The sequence below is a fragment of the Planococcus citri genome, chromosome 2 (assembly GCF_950023065.1).
Source record: "Planococcus citri chromosome 2, ihPlaCitr1.1, whole genome shotgun sequence".
Lineage (NCBI taxonomy): Eukaryota > Metazoa > Arthropoda > Insecta > Hemiptera > Pseudococcidae > Planococcus > Planococcus citri.
The window spans coordinates 6,772,640-6,780,380 of record NC_088678.1 but is presented as its reverse complement, the minus strand read 5'-3'; the positions used below and the strand labels follow the sequence as shown (position 1 = coordinate 6,780,380).

The window sequence follows — 7,741 nt, the reverse complement described above, 5'->3', positions numbered from 1 at the left end:
CGCTTATGGTTTCCCAGATAGCTAAGCGTCAATAATCATTCGCTCTTTACTAGTTGTCTATCAATGTAGGCTGCCTAACCTATTAATTGGTAGGCAACACAATATTCACGAAATACATCACACTAAAGGTATTACTCAAGTGTAGGCGTAAACAACTGAAATAATAATCAAATTAATGGTCATTTTTTTCAATCGGGTGATTAGGATGAGACGAGCGAGGTGAGCTAGTGCATTTTATTCAAAGAAACGAGAGATGACTGTAGACTCGAAAATATTTTGACCAAAGTTGCACACCACAACTTGTCAGCTACCCCTGCAAGAGGTCAATAACATTTGTCAGTCTACGTTTTTGGGATAGGTACATATATCGCTGAAATGAAGGGTCAGAGGGAAAAAAGTGATTGAACTAAAATTATTCTACGTGAAATTTCCTATAAGCATGACCAGTTCAGTTAAAATATATTTTTCGATTTTTGGTGAATTTTTGACAATCAAATCTAGTGCAAAAATGAGGGAAAAAATCAAAATTTTACCAAATTGAGCTATAAAGCTGAAATTTGGAACATACCCTATTTTCGACCTGCCAAATCGATTAAAAACGATTTCAACCCGTTTTGAACAGTTCTGGAGCCTCCAGAACATTTTTGAAACTTGCAATTTCTACAAAATTTCACCAAATGAAGTTGGAAAGCGGAAATTCACGCTGCAATCCAATTTAAACACGCTATTAAATCGACTGTTGGTTGGTATGAGTCATTTTATGGCCACCAGCAACTTTTTGAAAATTCTTGGAGTCTCCAGTAGATTTTTGAAACTTGGAATTTCCACTAAATTTCATCAAAAGCAGTTGGAAAGCTAAAATTCATTCTGTGAATTAATTTCAATACGCTAGGGAGTCAACTGCAAGTGGATTTCAAGTCATTTTGGAGCCTCCAGCGACTTTTTGGAAATTACTGGAGCCTCCAGCAGATATTTCAAATTTACCAATCAGTGTTGGAAATCCAAGATTCACTGTGTACTCCAATTTCAATACACTATCAAATCGACTGCAGGTTGTTTCAAATCATTTTGGTATCGTCAGCGACGTTTCAAAAATTTCTAGACCCTCCAACAGATTTTAGAAACTTAAAATTTCATAAAAAGCAGTTGGAAAGCTGATATATTTATTCTGTGAACTAATTTCAATACGCTATGAAGTCGACTACCAGTAGATTTCAAGTCGTTTTAGAGCCTCCAGCGACTTTTTGGAAATTACCGGAGCTTCCAGCAGATTTTTTTCAATGCTCGAAATTTCCATAAAATTTTACCAAACAGAGACACCCTATTTTTGACACTATTCTGAGCTGGATCACAGGCAGTTTCAATCCGTTTTGGAGTCTCCAGCACATTTTTAGAAACTTATATTTTTTCAAAAAATGCCACAAAATCTATCTGAATCAACTTTTGGCTAGCCAACTCCATTTGATGAAATTTTGTAGAAACTGCAACTTTCAAAAATTCACTGGAGGCTTCAGTAGTTTTCGAAAAATCGCTGGAGGCTCCAAAACGACTTGAAATTCACCTGCAGTCGACTTCATAGCGTGTTGAAATTAGTTTGCAGAAATAATTTCGGCTTTTCAACTCCATTTGATGAATATTTGTGAGAATTTCAAGTTTTAAAAATCTGCTGGAGGCTCCAGAACTGCTCAAAACGGTTTGAAACAGTTTTCAATCGATTTGGTAGGTCAAAAATATGATATATCCCAAATTTCAGCTTTCTAGGTCAATTTGGTAAAATTTTGATTTTTTTTCTCATTTTGGCCTTTTGATTTTCAAAAATTTACCAAAAATGAAAAATATATTTTAACTGAATTGGTCACGCTTGTAGGAAATTTGGCGTTGAATAATTTCATATCAATCACTTTTTTCCTCTGACCCTTTATTTCGGCGATATAGCAGAAAAACGTAGATTGACAAAGGTTAATGACCTCTTGCGGGGGTTGCAGACAAGTTGCGAGGTGCAACTTTGGTCAAAATATTTTCGAGTCTGCTGTGAATCAAATTCACGTTTTAAATTGTCGAGTTTCATTTTTGAAAACAATTTTCATAAAATTGACAACTTTACCCCCTCCTTAGTAAGGATGAAATCGCCATTTTTAAAACAGCTGAACTGGTCATACTGATAGGAAATTTTGCGTAGAACAATTTTTGTTCGAACATTTTTCCTCTCGGACCCTTCATTTCGGCGATACGGTCGAAAAACCTGTATCGACAAAGGTTAATGACCTCTTGCGGGGGTAGCGGTCAAGTTGCGGGGTACAACTTTTGATGGGTTGTTTTAGAGATCAATCTGAACAAATAATGTGAAATTCAGCTTTCCCCCAATTTTTCCGAGGTTCGACTAGAAATTTTGCTAAAATGACTGGACTAATACCAAATTTTATGAAAATATTTTCGTAGTCGAGTTCATTATTTTATATTACCCGACTAATCAGCAGTAAGTGCAAAGAAAAAGACGAACACGTTGATGAAAAAAACAAAAAAACAATTATTCATGACAGTTCTTAATTTCAAACTACCTATTTTGAATCCAGACTAATACTACCTACGTACAATGAGTTGTTTACTTCGTATATAAAAAATAAACAATTTAAATAACATGCATGTACAGAAAATTCATTCAAGGTACATTTAAGATATAAACAAGATGTCCAGACCGCTTAATGAACACATTACACGAATGTGTGTATATACAAGTACTTATTAATCAAATTAAAGCAGCAAGTACTCGACATTTTAAACTACAAGCCACTAATTACGAATAATTTTCCGCCACAGAAGACACGAAAAATTTACATAGGCCTCTTTAATTCTAACTTCAAGCAAATGATCATCATGCAGACAAGATTTCTGATTTATTCAATTTCGAGTTCAATATCCATAATATTTTTCTATTGATTGGTAGAGGTCGGTACCGTATAGCGAGGGAACTTCTTAATCACTCAAGTCATCAGTATTGTTCTTCAGTCCTTGAAACGCTTTGCATCATTCCACATCAAGTCTTTTTGTCCACAAAAAAAAATTAATTGGAAAAAAAAGCCAAAGCAAACTTGTTTTTTTTTGGAATTTCGCTTTTTTCATAAATTGTTTCAAGACCTTTGTGAAAATAGAGAAACTTTAATCTCAACTTTTGAGAAATTCTCTTGTTCAAAGTCCTGCTTAGAGTTCGATCAAAATGCTGGAATTGGTAACACACTTTCGGTGCATAAAAATTATTTTCTGGATGAAAAATCGGCTCAAATTTCAACCTGAATTAAAATTACTTAATCCCTTCGATTCATGCAGGTAATTTGTTTAAAAGTTCTCTTTGAAAGTACATATATAGCCTAAGATAACCACCATTGAGGTTGGTCTCAAAGTTTACAAGACTTAATCTCCAGCGAAAATGCCAGGTTCATAATATCAATACTCGTTGATGAAATAGGTATATTAGATGAATGATTCAAACCGACTAATTCGAATCTGAAAAACTCAAAGGTGAATTTTCATGGAAAAGCTCAGGCCGTTTGATAGATTTTCGAGGGTACTGTTTTTTTTTTTTTAGTTCTGACTCTCGAGTAAGTATGTGAAAAAGGAGAGTAAGTACGATGAATTCTCAAAAAAATAGTGAAACATTCAAGCAAATTTAACAGATAATCGATAGCATTGGTAAGTAAATATTTGGTAACCTGGTAAATAATCTTCAACTCCCTTCTCCTCCTCCCTTCAGTTAATCCCACCTCCTCCGTGAATCTCAGTAGCCATTAATTATCCACATCCCTAAACAAAAGTTTATTATAGCACTCGCCAGCCACATCGTGAAGTAAATAGGTACATAAATATTTCAAACAATACAAAACTACAGCCATTCCAGACGAAGAAGAAAAGATATCTACTGGCGCAATTATAAAGAGATGATAATTATTACACCGAACGACGACAAGTCGGTAAGGGAATGGAAAGAAAACACATCCAATCCGCGAGTCAGGGAAACTTGAATATCAAAGCGCTAAGCAGTGACGAAAAATATTGCCATTAATTTTCCATCCGTCGTGTGATGCGGCCATAATCCATCGTTTTGTACTTTTCCCATTTTCCTGTCAAAATTCGAAAAAGAATTATACACAAAAATTGTAAAACTTGAAACAAGGAGACGTGTATGAGTTTAAAAAAATGAACAATTCAAATAATTATGAACAAGTACCTACTGAAAATTTTCCATTCAGATACATTATAAAGTACATAACAAGGTGTCTAGACCGCAAAACAAACACATTACATAAACGTATTACGGGTACCAGGTACCTACTTATTAATCAAATTAAAGCAGCAAGTACTTGACATTTATGAACCAGAAGCGACTAATTACGAATAATTTTTCGCCATATAAGATAAGAAAAATGTGCATGGCCTCATTAATATAATTCTAACTTTAAGCAAATGATCATAATGAAGAAAAAATTTATTCAATTTCAAGTCTTACTTATCCATATCCATAATATTTTTGCATCGCAGGTAGTAGGTGTAGGTACCTACCCTAATAAGGGAACTTCTCAATCACTCAAGTCATCGGTTTTGTTTACTTTTTTAGTTGGCCAAGATTGGGGGAGAGGGCTGAAGTGCTCTTGAGAAAGTTAGGTGAGTGTAGCAGAAAATCTGCAGTCATATTCGTGCTCAGCGGTATTGAATCATGTGAATACGTCTCCAATGCCATCAAAATAACTTTATTTCAAAAATAGTGAAGATTGAGGGGGGCTGGAGGCTCTGGAGAGGGCTAGGTGAGTGTAGCGGAAAATCCGAAGTCATATTCGTGCTCAGCGGTATCGAATCATATGAAAACGATATCCTACTCATTAATAGTTATTTTTCTCAAAATTCCCATTTCAGCAACCCCCCCCCCCCCTCTTAGACACATTTTTCCAATTTTCACCACAGCGCACCAAAGCAAAAATCTCTAAAAAGTATACGATGTTTGGCGGTCAAAAATACATCAAAAAACGTGTTTCAAAAATTGTAACTCGCAATTTTAATTGTTAATAGGCATAAAAAATGAAGGAAAAAAACGCTATTTTGAGGGGTAAATATGGGGGGAGGGGGTAGAAAATTTTTGTGGGGATGCCTACTGAAGATATATGTACATAACATACTGGAAAATTTTCAAAATTGGTTGAAATGGAGCTGAACAGAGAGTTATTGACATTTCAGTAAAGGAGGGTTCCCCAGAAAGGGAAGGTGGAGTGGATCTGAAATTTTTCACGTGGTAGTTTCTCGATGGTACCCAATGCACCTTCTGTGCTAGTATCAACCCGAAAGCTCTCGGAGGCCAGCTTTTTTGTGTTTTTTAGAAAACCCCTCACATTTGAATGGTTCTAGCCCCACTCTCCCTTAGGGGTAGAATGACAGTTCATATATCACTGGATCGGAAATTTGACGCAGAACACAAAACTAAAGCTATTTTCGACGTAAAATCAACCCCTAAGGATAAAACTGCAAAAAACCATTTTGGGTGAGTTCATTCCCCCCCCCCCCCATAAAAAATTGGCCGGGGGTTTGTGGGGTGGTAGTTCTCACGGAATTATTCAGGGGACCACCCCTGACCATTTTTCATCATAAAAGCTTGAATAGCCAAAAATGTTTTTTTTTTTCAAAATATGATGCTAATTTTTGCCTCCACTATGAGTAGGTTAGGTTTTCAAGAGGTAATTAGCTACTGTTCGTGCGTCAGTTTCTGTCGACAAAACATGCTACAAATTTCTTTTATGGTATACTAAGCATCGTAATCACCTAATTGAATACCTATATCCATCGATTGGCATTGATTTATCAATTGGTTATCTTATATCTATACCTACGTATAAACACCTCGAACAAATTTACTCGCTCGTACAACTTACTATGCACCGAAAAAAAATGTCATGCGTGCTTCGTAACTAGATTATTGAATTCATTCACACGTGTTAGGTTCACTTTTTAATTTGTGATGCATGTCTGTGACGTCTATGTACTTTCAAGTGCAGATAAAATTTTTCACACTTTAAAGTTTTTCTCTCGATTAGAAATTTAAAACTGACGTCAGCGTAAAAATGTATTTTTTCAAAATTATGTACAACTGACGTACGTACCTGACTACCTGCTATATCTTTTTTTGGCTACAACATGTGCATAGTTTTAGCTATGATTTCTTATAGTTATAGAGTGTGAAGTACATGTTTTGATAGATAATTGTTGAATACCTATGTACAATGTGGACTGCAAAAAAATTGAGATTTCAGTTAAATTTGGCGAAATACTATGAAAATTGGATTAAACATCGTAAAAACGTGTTACAAACAACATAAAAACACTATGAAAGGCTCAAATTATCAAGAAATGATGAAAGCCTAGCAAAATTAGGTAAATAGTAAACGAAAATAGTATAAAACATGGGTAAAAATCTATTGAAATGATTATCCGAAATACGAAAATATTATTCAAATTATTTGAAAGTGATCAAAAAATGTTGTAGGTAAATAGGATCAAAATAAAATCCAGCACTATATACCTGTCTTGTTAGATAAAATATAGGTATCTACTTGACTTGAAAATTTGTAAACGTTTCTTAACATTGCGGAATAATGAACCAATTACTTCCCATCCACTCGATACCTATTCAATTATCAATCAAAAGAGTACCCAGATAAGCATGTAGACACTATACCTATACATATACCTACACCTACCATCAACCTGTCAGTCGGACTTGAACATTGTGTATCGTTGCTTCTTAAAGGTGATCTTCATCCCATCCCAGCTTTAATTGAGAGAATCAAGCACCTTAAATTCGTAAGCGAAAGTAGACCAATTGACCTTCTGTTACTCCAAAATGATGAAATTCGCACTTTTTTTAGTAAGTACCTAAAATTTATTTTTTATTTTATTTCTCTTAAATAAGTTATTACTTAATCCCTAGAAAAGTTTAGGTGCCCATATGAAAAATTTTGATAGGAAAAACTGGGTAAAATTTTGCTAAAATCAAGAACCAGACCATTCTCTCAATTCGAAATTTTTTTAGGGCCCTCTCAGTACCTATTTAAATGTATTTACCGAGTAGGCCTTTTCGCTTAGATCCATCTCTGGTTATACTCGCATGCTCACCAATAAGTATCAACGGTCCAGTAAGAACCCCCGAATAATGATTCGTTCCATCTACCGGTACTTTGTTCTTCAGTGTTTCCGGTACATCCTAGTAATGGATTCAAAATACTAGGAATATTTCCAGTACCTATTAAAAGTCATTTCACATACAATAATGCCATCATGAAAAGCTTGATTGATGCTGGCCACGAAGTCACCGTCATCACCTCGTTTCCCAAGCAAGCTTCCGCAGAAAATTATTCATCAATTATCGATGTTTCTGAAGAAGTGATGAGTTTGGTTGGCCAGTCAACATTTGACAAATTTGTTTCGCAAACTTCTTTTAAAATTTTAGAAATAGGGAGTAAAGCAGAATTCCCATACTGTAGCAAAGTTCTAAACTTGCCAGAAATTCAGGTGAGACTGACGCAAAAGTGATTTCATAAGTAGACGTAGAATAATATTTACAGTTGGAAAAGAACCAAAATAAAATTTTCTAAAGTGCATATTGCTCACAAAATATTAATTGATTTTTTTCGTTTCTTTCCCCCAGAAAATATTGAATAGCGATGAAAAATTGTACGATGTGGTATTCGTTCAAGTGTTAGCG

General features: G+C 34.9%; 1 protein-coding gene across 2 annotated transcripts in view; it reads right to left on the bottom strand.

Annotated features, from left to right (window-relative positions):
• Nucleotides 1-2,527: 2,527 nt before the first annotated feature.
• Nucleotides 2,528-7,741, bottom strand: part of Drep4 (DNA fragmentation factor-related protein 4) — a 65,556-nt gene continuing 60,342 nt past the window's right edge. For both annotated transcript variants that reach the window (XM_065348224.1, XM_065348223.1), the window contains exon 8: nucleotides 2,528-4,115. The gene's annotated coding sequence lies outside the window, so the exon portion shown is untranslated. The remainder of the gene's footprint in view (nucleotides 4,116-7,741) is intronic.